The sequence below is a fragment of the Cnephaeus nilssonii genome, assembly GCF_951640355.1.
Source record: "Cnephaeus nilssonii genome assembly, chromosome: 18".
NCBI lineage: Eukaryota > Metazoa > Chordata > Mammalia > Chiroptera > Vespertilionidae > Cnephaeus > Cnephaeus nilssonii.
Window position 1 is genome coordinate 10,024,670 of NC_137089.1, and position 25,149 is coordinate 10,049,818.

Sequence of the window (25,149 nt, forward strand, 5' to 3'; positions counted from 1 at the left end):
AGCTTCATGGCCTGCTCCACCCGCCTCTGCTGAGACCCACCAACCTTGCTCCCGAGGCAATCCCCGCCTGGCGCCTGGGGTGCAGAGATGGTAACTGGGGAAGTCTGGTCTTTTGGATACTCCCCTTCTCCTGGGAAGCTGACCCTCAGCTGTGGGATAGAGGCAGCCCTCAAAGCCTCCTCAGGAAAGCCAGCGAGAACCGTGATAGCAGGATGGAGGACTAACCAGAGGAATGCTGCATCTGGAAGAACTCGCTGGGGAGTGGCCACCCTGGAGCATCTGATCTGCCAGCGATTGCTCAGGTAAGGTGGGGCCCCTTGGAGAAGTGGAAAGCCCCAGGCCCCTAACAACAATGGGAACAATTCCTAGGAGGGGCAGGCAGCATCTGTGCAGTGCAATTGCAGTGTTTGGCAAGAGCAGGCTGTTATAAATAGCTCGTTGTGGCAGCAAATTAATAACTGAGAGAAATGGAAAGGAATTGGGGTTTATTGTGTGTCTGTGTCTGCTGTGTGCCTGGCACTGTGCTAGACTTACATGCATCATTTCACCCCATCCTTGCACTAACCCCAAGGGTGAATGTTCATATCCAATGGGCTCTGGGAAGTTATGTAAGTTGCCTCCTTTACTTTTCCATGGCTCATAAGTGGGAGAGCCAGGGAACTACTCAGATCTGTCTACCAAAAGGGCATGCCCTTTCGGATGCTGCATGCCATTTCCCTACTGAAGGAAAGGCACTGGGGAGCTCACTCTGAGGACGTCAGTCTGCAGCCTGGAGTTCCCACCACTGCGGCCACTCCCTGACTTAGGGCATATGTTATCTGGAGGCATAGCTAAGTGATCCATTAGCAGGAAATTAGTGGACACTTTTTTCTTTTCCAGAATAGAGGGAATGAGACCTGGCACAGTTAAACTCGGGCTTCAAGTTCAGTACACTACTGGGGGAGAGAGTATGAAGAATGCTGCTGGGGGGAGGTCCCATCAACACACAGGAGCGGGGACACGTAGAACTGGAGGAGGAGGGGGGGGAGGAAAGGAAGAAAATGCTGATGGGCTGAAAAGGGGCATCAGGTCATAACTTTTTGTGCCCCTATCGCGGCAATGCACTGAGCTGCAAGTGCCGGGAGATCCATAGTCTTAGAAGTTTCCCAGCATTTGTGGTGGGCCCATGATGGTCTAGGCCCGTGGTCGGCAAACAGCAGCTCGCGAGCCACATGCAGCTCTTTGGCCCCTTGAGTGTGGCTTTTCGAGTCTATCTTGAAGAAGTGGCGTTAGAAGAAGTTTAAGTTTAAAAAATTTGTCTCTCAAAAGAAATTTCAATCGTTGTACTGTTGATATTTGGCTCTGTTGACTAATGAGTTTGCCGACCACTGGGCTAGGCACTGTGCATCCAGATTCGAAGCCGCCCCCATCCCAGAACAGTTTATAATCTCTTCTCCTAAGAAGTTGTCATTCCTAGGATGTCAGGGAAAAGTCACGGAAGGGACTGAGGGAAAAGGGTGGGGAGCACTTTAGGAAGCAGGTGGGGGCACTGAAGATGAAGTTCCAGGCCGCCTGGTCCTCGGTGGAGACACCCACAGCAGGGGCACCTGCCACCCACGCCAGAGCAGCCTGGTGGTGGGGAGGCTTCTGGCTCAGCCAGGCCTCAGAACCCACTGGCTGGTACAACCGTCCTCCTCCACTCAGAGCTCCTTTGGAGGGGAAGAAGGATGGGTCAGGGAAAGGGATGTCACGCCCCTGCTTCTGGCATGTGAGGGACCGGACAATGGCGCTAATAAAGGGATGGAACCACACCCCCAGGCCCCCATTTACCAGCTTCTCCTTCTCCTTGGCTATTCCTGCCCAGTGGCTCTTTCCTGTTTGCTCCTCAGCCAACCCCAAAGCATCCCCACCTGGAGTGTGTAACATTGCCATAAAGAAATGAGGTGGGAAAACGTGCCTCAGAAAACAAAGTCACTGAGGGATCAAGTCGGCAGTGAGAGCTTCAGAGGAGGCTTCTTGAGGACTTACAGTGATCGGAAACTGACAGCAGTCTGAAGGCCAAGCGACAGACAGCGTCCAAGTTCCACCATGATTGCGTCAGCGTGGAAAGAAGTTGCGGTGTGGCCTCACCCAGCTTAACCAGCAGTACATCAGGGCCCCGCTCCCAGGCCTCCCCCGCCGGCCAATCACTGTAGGTCCCAGCTCATTGTTTTGTTGAGTCCACCATGAAACAAAATTCTTTCCAGAGCCTTGATTAACCTTATTAGAGCTCATAAAACTCCAAGTACTTCAGCCTGTCCAAATGTCTCCATTTTCTTCTAGATATTTGTGGCTGAGGGTATGTTTGCTGTCAGTTTTCAATTAGTAAAGAGATGTGGCAAGAAGGAAAGGAAAGCACATTAGAATCCAAAAGCATCTCTTCTTAACTCCCTGTGGAAGACCGTGATCGAGTGCCCAGATGCCAGGAAGGGGGTGAGGTACCGAGAACACCTCCATCAGGTTCACATTCCCAGTCAACTGCTGGCTTGTGGGATGCATGTCATGCAATTACATAACATAACATAAGCCATTTTATTCTTGTCACAAACTGAAAATCTTGCTGATGCGTGGCCATATTTATTAGGGTCGTTTCTATTTCATGGCTTGTGTGTGGTCATGGGCTGTATGTTATCCATTAATGATAAAAGTTGACCCTGGCTGTGTTCTGGTCTCATTGAGCGGTTCGGTAGGGTCCGGCAGAGCCTGCGGACCTTTTGCCAAAGCTCTCCTCACAACCCCTCTCTTCCCCTAATTGTAAAACCCATGTGTATTTTAGCAAAAAATCTCATCCATCTGTTTCTGATTCATTTATACGTAACTCATCAAACCTCCTTTTACCAGGGCCGTCATGTTCCACAGGTTCTGCACTGGTGTGCCATGCTCCCTGAATATCAAGAAGCCTTGTTTACCCAAAAGATGACATGCTCTACTCCCCAGGGTGGAAGAAGTAGAGTTGGAAGGGAGGGTGAGAAGAAAGACTTTTCAAATCCTAAACCCCCTGGTGCTTCTGTCCACTGTGGGCTTGGCAAAATATCCCCTCTCGTTCACAGTGCTGGCGTGCTTGAGCTGTTATTGTTATGGTGTGTGAGAGTGCGTGTGTTTGTGAGCGTGTATGTGCATCCACTGGCCATGATTAAACAGGGTTTGTGGCATTAATTCAGATTACGGGTGGTCTTCACTTCTCTGTAATCAGACCAACTGGCTGACTTCAAGAGTGTGGGACTGGACTGAATTTCTCCTATGACTTTCACTGTGCTGGGTTTTATCCACCTGTCAACCAGGAGCATAAAAATGAGAAGCAAGAGCTCTTAGAAACAGGAGTAAGAACTCAAGTGCTGGGAGTTCTCTCAGCATTCTCCCACCCAGGCAGCTTTACTCCCAGAGGGGGAGAGGACACACAGATGACCACACGGCATATCCACACTCATCATGGACAAGTGAGGGCCACAGTCACTACCACTGCAGCTGTGCTGGATGCCGGCACCATGTCAGTCCACCCAGAATCTCCTTCAAATGAGAGCCACAAGGGAGACCTGGGCCACCTAAGGCTGCCCCACAGCCCAGGGAACAGATGCCATGTCAAGTGGTGAATGCTCTCTCCCACCTGTCCATCAAGTGACAGAGAGGGACATCGACATCTAAATCCCGTCAAACCCAAAACTTGCTTTTTTAAAAAACAACAACAAAGTATGGAAATCTTAGTCATCATTCTGGTACTTCTCAATATTCAGGTGATGGCTTCAATTTATCTATCATTCCTGCTTTCTGTTTAAAAAATTCTTTCCCTATAGACTCATGCTATCCCATATCTTCCTAGCTATTGAGGAAGTCAGATACCATACAGAAAATTTAACATAAAGTTATATTGTGGAGTGATGTGGAATATTTGGACTTACATGTTCAAGTTCCTAAGAAAAAGGCTTCTCAAAATCAAGTGCAACATTAAATAGACACTGGGATTAAATAAGGAAGACAACTTTATTCTGGAAATACAAAAGATGTGATTGTATGTGAGAGTAACAGTTCTCAGCTTGTAATGACATACTAGCGCAGTGGTCAGCAAACTGCGGCTCGCGAGCCACATGCGGCTCTTTGGCCCCTTGAGTGTGGCTCTTCCACAAAATACCACGGCCTGGGTGAGTCTATTTTGAAGAAGTGGCGTTAAAAGAAGTTTAAGTTTAAAAAATTTGGCTCTCAAAAGAAATTTCAATCGCTGTACTGTTGATATTTGACTCTGTTGACGAATGAGTTTGCCGACCACTGTACTAGCGTATCACAATCAGTTGTGAGATGTGTTACAAGTGATCTGTTGCCTATAATAGTTGAAGTACTGACATTTGTGAATAATTCACTTTTAAATAAAACTGAGAAATAGCCTTATAGTGGTTATCCCTATAATTATATCACTTCAAAGCACCACATTCCCTGAGAGGAAAGAAAGGATGTTACCTTAAGGATCCCTGGAATCGCACGTAGAGACACAGTGGATACACCCCTGGAAATGTGTCCTGCCATGTATAAACATCACCCATCATGCATGTTGTGGTGGAAAACAGTTGGGAATCACTCCTCTGGAAATCAGGGGTAGAGAGGTTCTGCTTGTGATATGTTCAGGGCTCCTTTTCTCTGAATCTCTGCCCTCCTCCACCTCTTAGCTTTATCTTGAATCTGGCTTCCCCTCTGGTCTAAGATAGCAGCCTGTAGCAAGAGGTAGGGAGCATCTTTCCTTATTCATATCCCTTGAAAGACGAAGCTGACTTCTGTTCTCTTAAGGACAAGAAAGAACTTTCCCTGAAGTCTCTAGCCACCCTCTCCTAGACAAAAATGAGGTCATCTGTTCATTCCCAAAGCATTTACTGACAAGTGGATTTGATTTCTTTGATTGGCCAGGATTAACTGGGTCTCCCTTCTGAAACTGGAAATGGGGTAACTGCTTCCTAAATCATATAAACAAAACTGGGATATTATTGTGAAGAAAGGAGAGAATGGAGGCGGGTAGGCAACCAGTGATGTTCACTAGAGTCTTTGGGTATTTTTCATTTTAAGTTTTGTGCCAATACCCTTTGTCTGTTTAGGTGATACATTGATGTAATCAATGAATATAGAATAATTAATTGTGAAGCTCCACTCTATTGCCTTTTTGTTTTGTTGTTGTCGTCGCCTTCTGTTGCCTTTTTGTATTATGGAGGACCTGAGAGCTTTGTTTGACCGATGGAGACCACATTTGGGTTTCTTCTCCCACTGGGCAGCAGTTACATAACGAAGTAACCACTAGGCCTATAAGCTTGTCTGAACTTAAGCTCCCTTCCTGGAGAAGTAGCCAACTCGACATTCCCATGTCGCAAAGCTCTCCAGCCTCTGCGTGCAAACTCCTCACTCCTAGGGTTTCAAAGGGCAGGCCATTCCTCAGATGGGGAAGGCGACTGGGCAGGGCAAAGGCACAGGCACATGGCTCACATTTTCCGGCTCATGCTATTTTTTTCCATTGACTCAAGCAGCAGCAGCTGCTGCTTTTTCGAGAGCCATGTTTGCTTACGATGACACAGACTGTTTCTGAACTCTGACATGGTCATCTTCAGACTGGCCAGTGTGATATAACCTCTTTGGAATCAGACTCTGTTGCTCTGACTGCCCTTGTGACTCTAAAATAGGACCTGGGTGTTGAAGAACCATTCATTCATGAACATATAAACATAGAAGTTTCCTCCAAGCAAAAAAAAAAAAAAAAAGAAAAGAAAAGAAATCAAGATGGTTATAGCTGATCCTTTGGCATTGGCTGGTTCAGAGTTGCCCTTACTCAGCTAATTCTTTCATTATGTTCATATCCTGAAAAGTTCCAGAACCTCCTACCCTCCCCTCAGCCACTTCCAAGGACCCCTCTACAGATTCAACTTTGCTCTTTGAAACCTTTCTGCCTTGCTCAGAGCCCTTCCTCAATTGCCCTATTCTACTACCTCGGTTCTTTTCAATCCTCTACTCTGCCAAAAATTAGTAGTTTAGTATTACTATTCCTGGATTCCTGACTTTCATATGAGTAAGTCCTAGTTTCAGCTCTGCTATATCAATATGGAATTCTGTTCAGAGTGCATTGTTCTGTATAATTAAAAATACCACTTAGAATGGGTAAAATGTGGCCTCCATCAATCAAACTATGTGAACTTCAGCACATGTTTTTTACCTCTCCTCCTGTAGTTGTTGTGTATTTATTAAGGGCCACGTGTGTGACAGCACTATGCTAAGCTCTATGACAGTTCCTGCACCTATGAAAAATGAGCTAATAGTAAAACACATCTCATAGGGTTGTTGTAAGGATGAAATGAGATAATATATGCCCAGTGCTCAGCACAATGCCAGATGCATAGGAAACTTTTAGAGACGATGGCTAGTGTAGCTATTATTGAGAAAGCACCTAGTCTACCCACCTATCTCTATAGTATCATCTTTCTGAGGCATTCAGGGGTTCTTGAATCTCTTCTGTATTCATTCCAATTTGTCATGCTTCCTGGATATCCCACAGCTATAGATTGGGCAGCTACTTCAAATGGGTCTGCTGGTGATGTCAACCCAACTGAGTCCCCACACAAGGTGCTTGGTGCGGGCCCGTGTGCCAGGGCCTGCTCCTAATGGGGGATGGTCACAAGGCACAGGGTTCAGGCTCGAATCCCAAGTACCGTGTCCCTGGTCTTCCCTGAAGTGTGAGTGCGCCGTGCCCGTGTAAGAGATGCATTTAAGTCTTCAGCCATAAATGCTACATGGCTGTTATAAACCGCGAGGTCTAGTAACACCCGCAGCAGCTTATCAGGTTTCAAATGTGCCACATTCTTCCAGATTTCCAGATGTTCTTTTCTTTCTCTCTCCCTCTAGCCACCCACTCTATCCCTATCCCCGTTCTGAAGTGCCCCAGATTGCTTACTGCAATCTAGCAATTTCAAATTAAGTTGAAAAAAAAAACTTCAGGAGAGGGAAAACCAGCTGGAAGTTCATATTTAAGGAGAAGCAGGAGTGGAAATTTACCACTTGCCTCACTGTGCCATGTGGTTCTCACGGACCATTCATTGCATCCAGGCAGGCCAAATGAACGTGGTGCAATGCCCTCCAACTTAGAGAAAGGAAATGGATGAGGGGGGTTGGGTTAATATCATCACAAATGTACAACCTATTTGAAGCTCCTTGAAGGAAAAGTGTACATTTGTCAGTATACAAGATCCATTCTCTTAGCAACAACAAACATTATAGGAGCTTGCTTACCACCTATGATGTCTTGTCTGCAAGGAGAAATCCCTTCTCCTGGGACAAAATCTTGGCAAAAACAGCTCTGGATGAAATGCTACTATGAAGAAAGAGAACTTGGGCCCTGGCCAGGTAGCTCAGTTGGTGTGGTTAGAGCATCATCCCTCGGATACACCGAGTTTGCGGGTTTGATCCCAGGTCAGGGCACATACAAGAATCAACCATGAATGCATAAGTGGAACAACAAATTGATATCTCTCTCTCTCTCTCTCTCTCTCTCTCTCTCTCTCTCTCTCTCTGTCAAATCAATATTTTTAAAAAAAAGAAAGAGAAGTTAGGTAGGTTGTTCTGCCTTTACTTATTCTCTTCTCTGTAAAGTGGAAATAAAAGCACAGTACGATCTCTCTGCTCTAAAGGAACTCCAAGGGCCTCCCGATAGCATCCTCTTCACTAGTCCGTCATGGTGTTTCAGAGACTTTGTGCTTCTGACGGAAATTCTTTAAAAGATGTCTGGGTTAAGTCAGCATAACCCTTCCTTGGAAGGGATATCATAGAGAAGTGACCCCACTGAGAAGTTATTTTTCCTATTGAATGACTGCTACTCATTGGCAGAGGGCCAGTGAGTGATAAAATCACACCCAGGGCGGGGAGCCTTGGTGAGGACAGGACGTCAGGAGCCCAAGCCCCTGTGCCTAGAGGGCTGCTCTGACTTAGGGCACATGCCTAGGTGGCGGTTAGATCCCAGTCTGGGTGCATATGAGAGGCAACCGATCAATGTTTCTCTCTCTCTCTCTCTCTCTCTCTCTCTCTCTCTCTCTCTCTCTCTCTCTCTCTCTCTCTCTCTCCTCAATAAAAACATATCCTTAGGTGAGTATTTAAAAAAAAAAAAAAAAAAAAACCACTGAATTTCCCAAGACACTGGAAAGACATACTCACAACTTTCAGACATACAAATCATTCGGGCGATGGAGTTTCCAAATAAGCAAAACCATCTAGGATTCTCTGTTTCTGAAGCAAATCTAAGTGATGACACAGAGGAGGACCAGGGCCTGTGCGTCTGCCATGGTAGAGGGTGATGCTCACACTTCCGGCCCCAGGGTTTGCAGGTGCAGTGGCAGCTCTGAGTTTGGTTATTTCCTCTCCACAAGCAAGGGGCTATTCAGAGGCACTTTCGGCCTCTGGCAACATGGATTTCATGACCACAGAGTAAAAATGAAATAACGCACATACCAAAACATAAACACATTGTAAAATGCATTCAGCCTCAGATTCTAAACCCAGCGGCCCTGTGTGGTTTAGCAGAGAGGAAGCCAGGCTCCCCTCTTGGGGGAGGCGGGGAGGGTGGAGGGGAGAAAGGCCTCCAAACTGACAGCTGCTATCATTCCAAAACAAGTCATTGTTTATAAATGACTTTTTTGTGATAAATTATTGAATTACATGAAAACTCTCTGATTGCCTGCTGCTGCCAGATTTGGTTTTGGTCTCAAAAGCCAGCATGGAATGTACTACAGAGAGAGAGAGCAAAATTAAAAATTGCTGGCCTTTTCTCCCAAGATTCTCTTCCAAATTCTCAGTCTCCCACTAAACTATAATTCTTGTTCTGGCGTTGGACACCCAGAAGTCTCTTTGGAACATTTATAACATATATGGCTTTAGATCAGAGACATGTCAACCTATTCTGAAAAATATATAGGTAGGAATCACAGCTCTTGATTCACTTTATGATAATTAGTACCTAGAAATTGAAAAGCAAAGAGGAACATAACTTTTCATGAGCATTCACCATGTGCCAGGCTTTGTGCTGCTTGCTTTGAGTCGTTATCTCATTTAATCCTCACAACAAACACAAGTGGTCTTTATTACACCCATTTTACAGGTGGAAAAACTGATGTGTGCAGAAGTTACGTGGTTTACCTAAGCGCACACAGCAGCACAATGAGAACATCTTGTCTGGCACCAGGCATCTGGCTCCAAAACCCAGGCTCTTTCCCTAATAGCACACTGGTTCCCACCACAGTTGAATAAATGACTACCTTTGGTACTAGTACAAAAAAAAAAAAAAAAAAGCACTGTGCTCTTTTCCAAGCTCTCACATTGATACCTTGTATATTACCTTTCAAGGAGGCCTTTGGAAAAAGTAAAATTGATGATGAAAAAAACTACTGTCTTCCTTGATTTGTTTTTCCCCTCAAAATTAGATTTTCCTTATTTTTGTGCCTATACTATATTCCTGGGACAATCCAGTTGATTTCTGTGGAATTAGGAGGAATAAGAAATAACAGCATGGGCTTCTGATCCCAATTTCACTCCTCATTCACCAGGCACAGCTCTAAACTCAGCCCCTCCCTTATATAGGGAATGATAAGACTTCATCTGCCTGTCTCATGGGTGGTTATAATGCTCAAATGATACAGTGTCAGGGAAAGCACATGTGTGAGTAATTATTATGCCCCAGACTCTCTCTGATAGTTCAATAAAAATAAAGGAAGATATTTTTAGAACAATAGTCCAGTGTTAGCCAGTTGTCTGCTAATAAATGGGATCTCTGGGAGAAAAAAAACCCACAACAATTGATTTTTAGTGTTTGCTGATTTCTGTAATGTAAATTCTCCCAACAAGGCCAATTTCAAACTACCAACATGGTATCACTGAGCATAAAGGTGGGAAGAGGTGTTCTCATTAGTTAATACATGACAGCTCTAGCATACCACTAGTTCTGACTGAATTTCAAAAATAGCATCTATATATATATAAACCTAAGCGACTGAACGACCAAACGACCAGTTGCTAGGACATGCACTGACCACCAGGGGGCAGATGCTCAATGCAGGAGCAGCCCCCTTGTAGTCAGTATGCTCCCATAGCAGGAGCGCCACTCAGCTGACCAAGGGGCACCAGACACCAGGGTCACGGCTGGTGAGCACAAGTGCAGCGGGGCTGGGATGAGCGAGAGTGGCATGGCACCCAGCCTGGGCTCAGGCTCCCCACCCTCCGCCCCCCCGCCCCGCTGCTTCGCACGCTACTACATCCCTTGGGGGATGTCAGACTGCAGGATCGGGCCGAAACTGGCAGTCTGACATCCCCAAAGGGGTCACGGATTACAAGAGGGCGCAGGCCAGACTGAGGGACCCCACTGGTGCATGAATCCGTGCACCAGGCCTCTACTCTTTAATAAAAACACCTACCACACCTGGAGTCATATTATAAAATGCTTAACATATAGCCTCCCTCCCCCGTGTGTTTTCTTAATGATAGATAAACATTAAGAAAACTCCTGAGAGAAGAGAAGCCAAGATGGCGGCGGAGGTGAACGGCTGATCTGCTGCCTCGCATGGCAGTTTTGGAAAAACAACTAAAAGATGGACTGGTGAGCGCGGCGACTCCTGCTCGCGTCTCCCCAGACCGGGCGGCGGCTCCTCTCAGCCAGCACCGCAGCCGGGGCCATGAGCTCGTGGGCGCCGCGGCAGCTGCTGTGGCGGCGGCCGCGGACTCGGCGCAGCGGCTCTCGGTGAAGGAAGAGACCATCTTTCTGCGAGACGGGCCCACCCGCGTCACCGACCTGGCCCAGCTCCCCACTGAGATCCTCGGGGCCCCGGAGACCGCCAACACCGACTTAGAGGATTCTTAAGACTTCCTGTCTTACACTCAAGTCCTCTAGCCATTTTGAGAGAGGAGAACTAAGAAGGCAGCGAAGTCAAACAAAGGAACTTCGCGCACAGCAATTTCAAAGTTAAACAAAGGAACTTCGCCGCGCACAGAGCGTCTGCCACCCAGAACCACAGGAGAGCTGGCTGAATGGTGGATTTACAGCTAAGAGAGAAGAGGAAAGAGCGAACTCTGGAGAAGCTGAGGTGCGGAGGCGCGTGGGTCGGGGGAAGGGACTTGTGGCTTTTGTTCCAACCCTAGGGGAGATTAGCTCCCCAGACGCCTGCGGGAAGAGGCTGGACTCTCGGCCTTCCTGTCGGAGAGTGGGAGTGACTTCCTTGTGGAGGTGCGCCCAGCAATCAGTGTTTGCTGCGCTGGAGTGCGGAATGAGGGGGCTTGGAAACGTGGAAAACAGAAAAAGCAGACTTGCAGCCAGTGCGGTTCGCCTCGCCATGGCCTGGTGGCGCCCTGAGGCCCCGCCCCGCCCTGAGACCCGCCCCGCCCTGGGACCCGCCCCGCTCGTTTTGCAGGTCCGCCCCGCACGTCTTGCAGGCACACCTGGGCTCCAAGCAACGGCTTTTGCATGTGGGTGGCCTGCCCTATGGCAGCTTGACCAGATAAACTGCGGTTCTAGTCGGACTGCTCTAGGGACGCTCAGACAGGAGGAGGAAACTGCAGTTTTTGCCGTAAGTCCTGCTGAGTGGTCTCAGGTAGTAGCTGACCTACACACCATTGGAGACCCAGAAACGAGGGCATCTAGTGGTCGGTGTGAGATGACACCAGATTTCAACCACTCGCATAAAGGACACATTCCAGAGGCAGAATCAATGAGCGCCAAAGCCTTGCTGCACCAAGACCCGGCCCATAAATCTGTCTCCTACATAGCAACTCTTCCTTTATAGACACAGAGGATCTGCACGGCCAATTGGCCTGGAGGACAATTCCTCCCAGCGACACCAACAACAATCAAGACTTAACTATACAAAGGAAGACCAAGATGGAGGCATAGGGCGGAAGCCTGATTGCTGCCTACCACGACAATTTTGAGTCTACGACGGGAGAGCGGAGCAGACACCATCCAGAACCACCGGAGGGCTGACTGAGCAGACGCTCTACAACTAGAATAAAAGAGAGAGGTACTCGGGATGATGCTGATGCCGGCGACCCAAAGATCACACTTTAAGAACTACGGCTCAGACGACACAGTGGCGGCCTGGAACGTGCTCGGCGCAGTTCCCCTGGCGGTCTCCGGCTGAGGGGAAGGCCCCACTCGCTGCCGAGCACGGACAGACGAGCCCCTGGGAGTCATGGGGTGGGAGACTCCGCGCTTGCTGACCTCCGAGTCCTTCAAGAATCTCAACGCCCCGGAAGTGGCCAGGTGCGCACGCTCGGTGACTGGCCACCGCTGCAGACCCAAGGGCCGATGCAGCCACCCCGGACCAGCCCGCTGCCGCGCACCGGGCACACCGGAGCTTCGCCGAGCCCGCCGCCCAACGAGTTCTGCGGCGGCTGCCCTGGAGCTCTGAGAAAATGGCCGAAGGAATTACTGAGATGGAATTGACCAACAGGAAATGGGATCAAGAAGACGAAACCCCGCTGGGTCCCGGATCCGGGTGAAGCTGCGCGCCCCTGGGTCCGGGTGAGGCTGGGAACTGGGTCAGGGTGAGTCTGGGTCCCGGGTCCGGGCGAGGCCGTGGACCCCTGGATCCGGGTGAGCCTGGGCCCCGGGTCCGGGCGAGGCCGCGGGCCCCTGGATCCGGGTGAGCCTGGGCCCCGGGTCCGGGCGAGGCCGCGGGCCCCTGGATCCGGGTGAGCCTGGGCCCCGGGTCCGGGCGAGGCCGCGGGCCCCTGGATCCGGGTGAGCCTAGGCCCCGGGTCCGGGCGAGGCCGCGGGCCCCTGGATCCGGGTGAGCCTGTGCCCCGGGTCCGGGCGAGGCCGCGGGCCCCTGGATCTGGGCGAGGCCGCGGGCCCCTGGATCCGGGCGAGGCCGCGGGCCCCTGGATCCGGGCGAGGCCGCGGGCCCCGGGTCCGGGCGAGGCCGCGGGCCCCTGGATCCGGGTGAGGCCGCGGGCCCCGGGTCCGGGCGAGGCCGCGGGCCCCTGGATCCGGGTGAGCCTGGGCCCCGGGTCCGGGCGAGGCCGCGGGCCCCTGGATCCGGGTGAGCCTGGGCCCCGGGTCCGGGCGAGGCCGCGGGCCCCTGGATCCGGGTGAGCCTGGGCCCCGGGTCCGGGCGAGGCCGCGGGCCCCTGGATCCGGGTGAGCCTGTGCCCCGGGTCCGGGCGAGGCCGCGGGCCCCTGGATCTGGGCGAGGCCGCGGGCCCCTGGATCCGGGCGAGGCCGCGGGCCCCTGGATCCGGGCGAGGCCGCGGGCCCCGGGTCCGGGCGAGGCCGCGGGCCCCTGGATCCGGGTGAGGCCGCGGGCCCCGGGTCCGGGCGAGGCCGCGGGCCCCTGGATCCGGGTGAGCCTGGGCCCCGGGTCCGGGCGAGGCCGCGGGCCCCTGGATCCGGGTGAGCCTGGGCCCCGGGTCCGGGCGAGGCCGCGGGCCCCTGGATCCGGGTGAGCCTGGGCCCCGGGTCCGGGCGAGGCCGCGGGCCCCTGGATCCGGGTGAGCCTGGCCCCGGGTCCGGGCGAGGCCGCGGGCCCCTGGATCCGGGTGAGCCTGGGCCCCGGGTCCGGGCGAGGCCGCGGGCCCCTGGATCCGGGTGAGCCTGGGCCCCGGGTCCGGGCGAGGCCGCGGGCCCCTGGATCCGGTGAGCCTGGGTCCCGGGTCCGGGCGAGGCCGCGGGCCCCTGGATCCGGGTGAGCCTGGGTCCCGGGTCCGGGCGAGGCCGCGGGCCCCTGGATCCGGGTGAGCCTGGGTCCCGGGTCCGGGCGAGGCCGCGGGCCCCTGGATCCGGGTGAGCCTGGGTCCCGGGTCCGGGCGAGGCCGCGGGGCCCTGGATCCGGGTGAGCCTGGGTCCCGGGTCCAGGTGAGGCCGCGGGGCCCTGGATCCGGGTGAGCCTGGGTCCCGGGTCCGGGTGAGGCCGCGGGCCCCTGGAGCCGGGTGAGCCTGGGTCCCGGGTCCGGGTGAGGCCGCGGGCCCCTGGATCCGGGTGAGCCTGGGTCCCGGGTCCAGGTGAAGCCGTGCCCCCCCTGGGTCCGGCCGAGACCAAACCAGAGGGAGTCGGACCTGCACTATCACCATTTGTCCACCATCCAGAGCTGAGGGGTCAGTGCCGACATGTACTCATAAGGAACTGGTGGACATTGATATTGGGTCTCAAAAGAACTGTTGGTCCAGAAAGAAACTCACTACAGACTGATTTTTTGCCTGTCAGCATAACTATTATTGCCCGTCCCACATTCAATTCTTATAAGTACATCTCTAGTGACACATGATTTCGCTCATCTAGGGGAAATGATGAACAACATGGACTGATGAACAAGAACAGAACCAGAAACAAGGAGGCACCGATCGGACTATCGGGCCTCAGAGGGAGGATAGGGGAGGGTGGGGGGAGAAGGGAGAGATCAACCAAAGGTCTTGTGTGCATGCATAAGAGCCTAACCAATGGTTAAGTTCAACAGGGGGTTGGGGCATCCATGGGGAGGGGTGTGGGATGGGAATGGGGGGATGAGGACAAATATGTGACACCTTAATCAATAAAGAAATTTTAAATAAAAAAAAAAGAAAAAAAGAAAACTCCTGTGCCACCAAGAGTCTGGATGGATGGTATTAGAAAGGAAGATGCTTTCCCCCAATGAGACCACGATCATGCCTTCATGCTGGGACAGAAAGCCCAGGCCCCATAACCCAATCAAACAGATCTGGCCATTTGCTGCTTTGACCCCTCTGAGAAGTGAACGTCTGACTGATATGAGATTCGCATATTGCCTGGGGGAAATGTCTGCACTCCAGGGAAATGTTCTTGCTGTACGCAGACACTGGGTGCCAAGAACAAGAACTCGTTCCACCCACTCTTTCCTTGTTCACAGAATAACAGTGAGCCTTAGATTTGGCTACATGCACACACAGTGGCTTACTACAAGATTATTTCTCTCCCATGGAAAAGACAGGAAATATGTCAACCACAACTGAGGTACATCAAAGTCCCAGGCTTCTTCTAATTCCCCTCTCCACTGTCCTCATGGTCCAACATGTTGGCTGGAGCTCCAGCCATGACATGTGAGTTCCAATCAGCAGGATTGAGATAGAAGAAAACAGAAAGGTACACCTTTTCACCTTTAATGTGAGTTTCCACGCAATGCTTTGCTTATATCTTATTGGCTAGAAACTAATCATATGACAATACCTAACTACAAAAGAGCCTTGAAAATATACCCCCTTTATCTTGGAGGCAATATGCCTCGCTAAATATCAGGTTCTTTTATTAAGAAGGAACTAAAAATAAACGTTGGGATAGGCAATTTGTAGTATCTGGCACATGTTCACTTGTATCTATACACTAATTCCTCAGAGGATAGAGAGAGAGAAGGAAATTAATGTTTTTCTTTTTTCTATCTATAGCTCAGCAGTTTCCATCTCCTGTGGGTAAGATGAGAAGTTAGCAGTCTACAGGTAATTTAAATTGCATATCTAATGAGGGCCAAATAAATAGGAACTATATCTATTTCTGGGATGTGTATGCAAAAACCTTTCATAATAATCTGATCATGATTATTTGGGAGATAGCCACAATCATATAGAGTCATTACTAATATCATGTAGAAGTAGATGGAAGTTTTTGTCTCTCTGGATGCATTTGTCTAAATGCATCCGTATCAATTACCTACTTTGATAAAAGTGAGATATGAATCTGGCTCTAACTGATGCTAGAAAAAAATTGGGGGAAAGCCTCCTCCTTTCTAATACCATCTATCCAGACTCTTTGTGGCATGGAAGTTGGAGATCTGTTTATTAAATGAGTCCCATTCAGAACATTTTGTTTGGGCTCGCAAATGTCTGTCTGTAGCCTATGCCTACCTCCTTCACCTCTTGTTCCTATTGGAACTAGTGAGTAGCTAGTCAGGCATCAGGAAAATTGCCAACTCTTCTAAGAAAGGAGTCTCATGCAGCCAAACTAGGCTCTACATCTATAGTCTTTCCAAAATGGCATGGGAGTAGAACCAGAGAGACACATTAATCTACAGAGAAGCTTTCCAGTGACCAATGCAAAAGCCACATAAACATGTAAAAGCACACAGGAGAACACGGACAGCCATCCTGCTGAGGCTCAAAGTATTTGTAGATTGTCAAGTCACATCCAGAGATGAGATGTATCCTGGAACCGCCAGCCCACTCCTATCCCATTTTAGACCAGAAGAAAAACAAGTGCTTATTGGACACTTCATTTAAATCTCTAATTTGCAATTTTACTCTAATTCTATTTAATGTACCATTCCATGACCAGTCAGATATACCAACTCTTTCCACCTGCATTCATCCGTAAAGAGTTAAAAATCTTTGGCTTTCTAGATTTTAGCTGTCTTTTAACATACAGATTATCCCATAGGTTAGTGGTCGGCAAACTCATTAGTCAACAGAGCCAAATATCAACAGTACAACGACTGAAATTTCTTTTGAGAGCCAAATTTTTTAAACTTCTTCTAACGCCACTTCTTCAAAATAGACTCGCCCAGGCCGTGGTATTTTGTGGAAGAGCCACACTCAAGGGGCCAAAGAGCCGCATGTGGCTCAGAGCTGCAGTTTGCCGACCACGGCATAGGTGAACCCAGGCATGCAATTAACAAAGCCATTCTTTCATTTATTCATTCACTCAGCGAATAATGAGCACCTGCTCTGTGCAGGTATCATGTCAACGGTGGTGATATTCCCAGTGAGCAAGGTATTCCCAGGCTGCCCTCATGGATATTGCAGGCTTAGGGGATGTTGCAGGTCATTGAACAAAGGGGCAAAGGGGCCTGAGGAGGCTGGTGAGAGAGGGAAGGAGGGGTTCCATCAAGCAGGAGTTTGGAGCCGTCTCAGAAGTTTGGGGCTTTATCCTCAAGACAATGAGAAGTTATATCAAGTATCGAAAGACACTTCAGTAGTTTCCATGTCTTGGCTACTGTGAATGCTGCAATGAACATAGGGGTACACATATCTTTCTAAGTGTTTTCAAATTTTGGGGGTAGCTACCCAAAAGAGAGATTTGGGGTCAGATAGTAGGGCTTTTCTTAATTTTTTGAGGAACCTCCACACTGTTTTCCACAGTGGCTGTACCAATTTACATTCCAAACAGCAGTGAATGAAGGTTCCTTTTTCTCCACAACCTCTCTAATACTTATTATTTCGTCTTGTTGATGACAGCTATTCTAACAGGTGTGAGGTGACATCTCATTGTGGTTTTGATTTGCATCTCCCTAATCGCTAGTGAAGTTGAGCATCTTTTCATATACCTGTTGAGCATTTGTAGGTCTTCTTGTGAGAAGTGTCTATTCAGGTCCTCTGTCCATTTTTTAATTGGATTATTTGTTTTGTCGTTGTTGAGTTGTATGAGTTCTTTATATACAATGGAATATTACTCAGCCATAAGAAAAGATGAAATACTGCCATTTGCGACAACATGGATGAACCTTGAGAATACCATGCTATGTGAGATAAGTCAGACGGAGAAAGTCAAGAGCCATATAATTTCACTCATAGGTAGGATATAAAACTGAAATCAACAAATGAACAAACAAACAAAAGCTCATAGGCACAGACAACAGTGGTTACCAGGGGGGAAAGGGAGATGAGGGGAAGGTAGTGAAGGGTAAAGCAGGTGAAATTTATGGTGATGGAAAAATATTTGACTTGGGATAGTAAATACACAATGCAATACACAGATGATGTATTATGGGATTATACACTTGAAACCTATATAATTTTATTAAATCAATGTCACCCCCAATAGATTTAATTTTTAAAATAAATAAACTTTTAGAAAATAAATAAAGATAGATACTTTTTACTTGCACCCAGATCACTTTCTACAACCTGGCAAGCCATTGAGTACTGCAGGGATGTCAGCCTCCAGCAATACTTACCGTATTTTCCAGCATATAAGACAACTGGGCGTATAGAAGATTTTCCTGGGTTAAAAAGTCGTCTTATACGCCGGAAAATGCGGTACCTCTTCTCCAGCCTAGCATTGGTCACTTTATGGATGTTGCTCGGGGGCTGCCTGCCTGGGATGACCCTGTCTGCCTAATCCTTCCGGGTGGAGAATTAGAAACTCTCTAATGTTTCTCTTTCAAGTCATTTAGACACATCGCCTCTTAGTGAGTTTGAGTTTAAGAAGAAGCTACCAGCTTTCCCTGAGCCGGACAGTGGCCCCACAGGAGCAGGCTGGATGTGTGTTGGAGGAGTGAGGTGTATGTCGCGTGGGTTTTCTAGACGAGTCTGCATAATATGGGGCAGCAGAGAGCTTACTTCCTGCTCAGCCATGGAACTCAAGCAGGGAAGTATCGTTGAGCTTTTGATCAATAGATAAAAACCTTAACACCCAGAGGAGGGTTTTCCCTTTCGTTACACAGAGAGAGCACCTTTGAACAGGAAACACGTACAGCCTAGGTTAGGAATAAAGAGCAAAATGATTGATAATCCCCACCAGTCCATCCCTGGGAGAAAAAAAAAAAAAAGGCAGTACAAACTACCTGACAAACACTATTCTAAAGACACAGGCTGCCCAAATATATGCTCCCACTTCAAATTTTCCATGGGGGTTGGCTAAAGCCAGGTCCTGGAATGTTAATTGAGACCTGATCGCACTAATGGACCAGAAATTATAAAATGCCTTATGTTCCCAGTCATTTAAACCAGATAGTTAGGAATCCAGTTATGGTTAGGTTCAAACTGAAGCTTAAATCTATTATATTTATTGCAAGAAACAGTGAACACTCAAGTACCCTCATTTTAAATCTAAACGACACCGCGGAATCGTATCCATTTCCTGCACCTTTGAACCATGCAGCGGCTGAACCTGTCCTCTCTCTTTCTCATTTGGGAGTATTTAAAGTGACATCTCCTACTATGTCACTCTACCTGGGAGAAAATGGGAAGTTCGGTTGCCAGGCACTGTTTTACATTAGAAGAATTTAGTCTGAGACTCTCATACCGAGTGGGTAACCCAGCTGCCTGGGTAATAACCATGTGGCATATCAGTGTCGTAGTCACTGTTTTCAGTTTTGCCCTGTGTGTTTCATGAAACATTTTTACTTGCCTTTATTATGCCACTTCTTCTTTACTTCCTAGAAATACCCACTTGGATTGTGTGCTGTACAAGGAAGTAAAAACATTAACCAGAGCTACAAACGGCCCATGTCCCCTGACATCAAGGTTTTTGTCAAGAAAAAATACACAAGAGTAGCCACACCTTACTCTGGCTTCCTAGTAACCCCAGAAAAGAAAAATTCCAGAAATGTGTTTTAATTCTTTAGCCTGAGTGACAAAAAGGTTAAAATGCTTCCCAAAGTCCACTTAAGAATGATTCCGACCTTGGGGAAATGGATTTTTGTTAGCCCCAAAGCCTATTAAGATTAATGGCAAGAGGGGCTCATTACTCTGCCAGAAAAATCTACTCACAGATCTAAGAGGAAGGTTTTCTTCTGTTCGTTTCCAAGAGAGGGGACCCAGAGTGCCGGACAAACACCCGCTCAGAGTGGGGCGCTCGTCAGGCACATGGCAGGGACCCATGGCGGCGATACTCCCTTGGGGTGGTATTGTGTCACTCAAGAAAGATATCTCCTAAGGCAGTGGTCGGCAAACTCATTAGTCAACAGAGCCAAATATCAACAGCACGACGATTGAAATTCCTCTTGAGGGCCACATTTTTTAAACTTAAACTTCTTCTAACGCCACTTCTTCAAAATAGACTCGCCCAGGCCGTGGTATCTTGTGGAAGAGCCACACTCAAGGGGCCAAAGAGCCGCCGTCTGCCGACCACGGTCCGAAGGGATTTCTTACAGAGACAGGGCACTCTGCTCTCAATAACGAAACCTCCCTCTCCCGCCACACTGCCAGGCGTTTTGGAGCCCAGAAGAGTACTCGGAGGCTGAGCCTCATTCAGGGTATAAACACGGGGAGAACCAGGGCCTGCAGCTCCCAAGGGCCTGTGCCTGTGGGCCTTGTGGCCCTCAGCAGCAGGGGCTACTGTTTCCTATTCCAGTGCTTGGCCATGGCCGTGACCCCCACACACATCCACCTGATTCTGCTGCCTCTGCTGCCGTTGCTGACCAACTGATGGCCCGTGTGCCTTGAAGGTAAACTCCCAGGGAGGGCCCTGCCGTGGGTCCGCTCCCCACGCAGTACCAGGTACCTCCGTGGGCTGGCTGCCTCGCGGGCTGCTCACAGTCATGGAAGGCTGAACTTTGGCCACATCCTCAGCCCCGCTCACCTTGGCAGGGCAGAGTACAGAAGCCTGTTGCTGGGAGACAGGAATTCCCAGACTCGGAGATGGCTAAATGAGAACTCTGGCTTTGATTACCAGCGTATGGAATGGACGAGAGGCCAATAGACAGGAGGCTTTCCAAGTTTTTAAGGAATTTGGTTCAACCTAAGGAACCCAAGCCTCGCTGACAGCAGCCTGTAATTACTTAACTTTTAAAGTAAGTCATAGCCGCCCCCGCCGCCCCCCCCCCCACCCCAATTTGCACCAAAAAGTAATGCGCTCCAAAGGAGTACGGATGTAAAAAAAGGGCATGTACACCAACCTCCATCTCAGAGGAGCTGAGAGGACAGGGGACAAGGGGTATCCTTCCAGGGAGCACAGCCAGGGTTTGCCAGGTTGGCTGACCGAGGAGCTCAGTGCATTGCCAAGGAGGCACTGTCCCTGTCCAGCAGGTTGTGACAGAGGCAGTGAACTGACGACTACGAGTTTTTGTTGTTTTCTCATTACCCACTTCTTCAAATAAAAGTTTCCCTTGTGGCAGTGCCCTCGGCGGCCCGGCTCTGCCTCCCGCTTCCACAGTGTTTGGGGGCACAGCCCCAGGGACCCCCTGCCTCCAGCCTCCGCCCCTCCTGCTCTCCATCTCCACCTGCACCACCACCTGCGTTCCCAGCCCGCACCCCGGGTTCCCACCTTCACCCCTCATTGCCGAACCCCCAGGAGCTCCCCATCGGCCAGAATGACCCCCGAGGGGAGGCTGCCCTCCGCCTGGCAGCGGCCTCTGGGCCCGCACCCACCTCTCTCGGGGCTTCGTCTCCACCGCCACGTGCGGCTCCGAGGGCGCGGGCCGCCCCGCGAGTTGGCGGAGGAGCAGCTGCGGGCGCGGAGCCTCTGAGAGACGGACACCAGCGGGGCGTCCTCCTCCAGGCCGGGCCGAGGCCTCCCCAGTGCGGGGGCCACACGCAGGGCCATGGAGCCGCCGGGCCTGGGAGAGGGGCCTGACCCAGGCCGTGGGGAGCTGCAGGCCCTGGGTCTCCCCGCAGGCCCTCAGCTCTGTGACCTCCTGCAGAACCACTTCCGGGCGAGGAGGTGCAGCTCATCAAGAAGAGGGGCCACACCTGACTCCCCTCCGCAGGCGGCCGGCCCCAGGCTGGGCTCACCCTCCAGCAGGACTAGGAGCCTGTGGAGCCCCCAGGGCCTTTGAGGGGCCCCTCTGCACCCCCTGGGGCCTGGCTTTTACCTGAGCCTCTTCCCGAAACTACTAGCCATTCTTTTAACCACCCTGGAGCCCTCTCCCATGCATTGGGCCAAAGGAAACAATAAAGCTTTTTGCAGCAAAAACAAAACACACACACACACACACACACACACACACACACACGCACGCACGCGCACACACACACTGTTTCCCATGCAGTTACCTCCCACCATTTTATATTTAATGTGTTTATTAAAAAGAGGTAAAGAGGTCCAGGCTTATCTACTGCAATAAAAGAGCTAAAAATTCAGTGGTTCAAAGAAGACAGAAGTTTATTTCTCTTCCATATAATAGTCTAGAGCAGCACTGTCCAATAGAAATATAATGCAAGTGACATTTGTAACATAAATTCTCTAGGAGCCACATTGGGAAAAGACACAGGTGAGATTAATTTAAAAATATATTTCGTTTAACCTAATATGTCCAAAATATTATCATTTCAGCATGTAGTCGATATAAGACATTACTGAGATGGTTTACATTCTTTGGTTTGTGCTTATTTATAGCCCATCTCAAGTGGACAGTGCCGAGCTGGGAAGGCGGGAGGGCAGTCCAGGGCAAGTAGACGGTTTTGCTCCAAGGTTAGCCAGGAACCCAGTTCTTCAATTTCATTATTCCACAGTCCCCTGGGGAGGAATTTCTCAGCCTCAGCACTGTTGCCGTTTGAGACCGCATAAATCTTTGCTGTAGCAGACGGACTAGTGCCGTGGTCGGCAAGCTGCGGCTCGCGAGCCACATGCGGCTCTTCGGCCCCTGGAGTGTGGCTCTTCCACAAAAGACCACGGCCTGGGCGAGTCTATTTTGAAGAAGTGGCGTTAGAAGAAGTTTAAGTTGAAAAAATTTGGCTCTCAAAAGAAATTTCAATCGTTGTCCTGTTGACATTTGGCTCTGTTGACGAATGAGTTTGCCGACCACTGGACTAGTGCATTATGATGTGTGTTCCTATGCACAGCTATTGTGTTCCCGTCTCCTACCCACTAGATGCTAGAAGCACCATCTCCCTCCCCACCGCCATGCTATGACAATCCAAAATGTTGCCAAATGTTTGGGGATTAGGGGTACAAATCACCCCTGGCAGTGGTTCTCAAGCTTAACCCTTTGCACTCGCTTGCTTTTTTCTCGATTCCTTTATTCTAATGCTAACCGTGTCGAGTCACACTCGATATCCGAGTGCAAAAGGTTAAGTGTGTATCAGAATGACCTGAGGAGTTGGTTAAAACAGAGATTGCTTGAGCCCCGGCTGCCTTAGTAACTCAGTGCTTTCATACAGTTAGTCTTTCTCATTTTATCGAACTTTTCAAGTTTTTCTTGATAGAAATTTTGTTCTGCTACAAACTCTTCCATTATAGATTAAAGTAGAGTTTCTGTTAACTTTCTTGTTCTGCTGAAAGTGTGCATGAATGTGGCAATGCTAGAAAATAATATGGAGCAGGGTATTGTCTCCACCCTTAGTCACTCGCTTATAAATCTCACAATAATTCTAGGTTATTAAAAGTCACTTGCCTGTCCATTATTTGCTCTGTGAACCTTGAGCCGCCAGGGTTGGTGAACGATCTCAAGATGGCTGGGTAAAAACTTGCTCTAAAAACCATTGACTGGGTAGCTTTTGGGGAGATCAGACCCTGAAACCAAAAGATCATTGCCTACACCCTGAAATCCTGGAGTGAGACCCTCACCTCTAGGTTGGCTACTCTACCTGAGAAACCACCTGCTATCAACTGGGCTTACTACAAAGCCAATGTAGCCAAGGCCGGCTTAGTAGATTAATTTGAGAAGAAGTTTAATGCCCTGAAGGTTCCTGTGCCAGAGGATAAATACAGTGCCCTGGTGGATGCTGAAGAAAAAGAAGATGTGAAAAGTTGTGCCGAGTTTGTGTCTCTCTCCAAGACCAGGATTGAGCAATACGAGAAAGAGCTGGAGAAGATGAAGGACATAATTCCATTTGGACCAGATGACCATTGAGGATTTGAATGAAGTCTTCCCAGAAACCAAATTAGACGAAAAGAAGTATCCCTACTGGCCTCACAAGCCAATTGAGAATTTATAAACTTGAGTCTGAGAGGAAGCTCTGGTCCTTGTATTACAAACTCTGGACATTAAAAATAAAAATAAAAAAATTTTAAGTCACTTGATTTCTTCTCCATATATATTAGCAATATCTTTATAGAGCTATTTATTATTTAAAAAAAACAGAGGTGTCTGTGCCTCAGTCCCATAGTTTCTGAATCAGTAGGTCTGCATGGGATCCCCAAATAAGCATTTCTAGTGAGCTCCCAGGTGACACGGATGCTCTGAGAGCCACTCCCTGGGCTATTATGCTCCTCTGCCTGACTGGCTCACCACCACGTGGCCTTCTTGCTGTCAGGAAGGGAGGCTGAGAGGAAACAGAGGACAAATAAATACAGTTTAAGGATGTAATGGGGAAGTTGCATGTGTGCCTTTTGCTCCATTCCATTCGGTTTGGACTCATGGCCACACCTAGGTGCAAGGAAGGCTGGGAAAGGCAGCATCTAACTGAGTAGCTCTGTGTGTGTGTGTGTGTGTGTGTGTGTGTGTGTGTGTGTGTGTGTGTGTGTGTTATGTGCACTGAGTCAACTCTGACTCCTGGTGATCCTATAAATGAATGATATCCACAAAGTCCTGTCCTCAACAGCCCGGCTCATGCCTGTAGACTCATGCCTATGGCTTCTTTGATGGAGTCAGTCCATCTCACATTTGGTCGTCCTCTTCTCCTGCTGCCTTCTATTTTTCCCAGCACTATTGTCTTTTCTGGGGAATCCTGCCTTCTCATGTTGTGCCCAAAGGAGGGTGGCTTCAGTTTTGTCCTTCTTGCCTCCAGGGAGGTTTCCGGCTTAATTTGCTCTATGTCTGCTCGTTCATCTTCCTGGGTAGCTGTCAAGATCTCCTCAAGCACCATATTTCAAAAGCATCACTTTTTCCCCTAGCAGCCTTCTTCACTATCTTTCACATCCTTACATAGTAATTAGGAATATAAGGATATGGATGGTCCTAACTGGTTTGGCTCAGTGGATAGAGCATCAGCCTGCGGACTGAAGGGTCCCAGGTTCGATTCCGGTCAAGGGCATGTACCTTGGTTGCAGGCACATCCCCAGTAGGGGGTGTGCAGGAGGCAGCTGATTGATGTTTCTAACTCTCTAGCCCTCTCCCTTCCTCTCTGTAAAAAAGTCAATAAAATATATATATTTTTTAAATGATATGGATGATCTTAGAAGGCTAAGAGTCTCTAAGATCAAGACCTTCTAATGACACCTCTTTGCTCTTGGAGATCAATCTTTCCTAATTCTTCCACTGCTGTCCTTCTGCGTGGCAGCCTTCCCTTGATTTCTTGGCTGCAGTTTCCATTTGAATGGATGACTGAGAAGGTGAGCAAAATCGTTACAATTTTGATGTCTTCACTCTCTATATCAAAGTTGTGTGTTTCTTCTGTAGTCGTGATTTTTGTCTTCTTGGGTTCAAATGCTTCGGCACTTGGTTCTTTCACTTTCATCAGAAATTGTTTCAGACCGTCACTACTCTCTGCCAGTAAAATGGTGTCATCTGCAAACCCTAAGTTATTGGTATTTCTTCTACCAACTTTCACTCCTCTTTCCTCTGAGTCCAGCCTACTTCTTTGGGATATGTTCTGGG

General features: G+C 49.2%; 1 pseudogene across 1 annotated transcript; it reads left to right on the forward strand.

Annotated features, from left to right (window-relative positions):
• Window positions 1-87: 87 nt before the first annotated feature.
• On the forward strand, window positions 88-23,548 carry LOC307114101 (ATP synthase subunit d, mitochondrial-like; annotated as a pseudogene). Its single transcript has 2 exons — window positions 88-302; window positions 22,986-23,548. The product of its transcript is annotated as an ATP synthase subunit d, mitochondrial-like (transcript).
• Window positions 23,549-25,149: the final 1,601 nt, after the last annotated feature.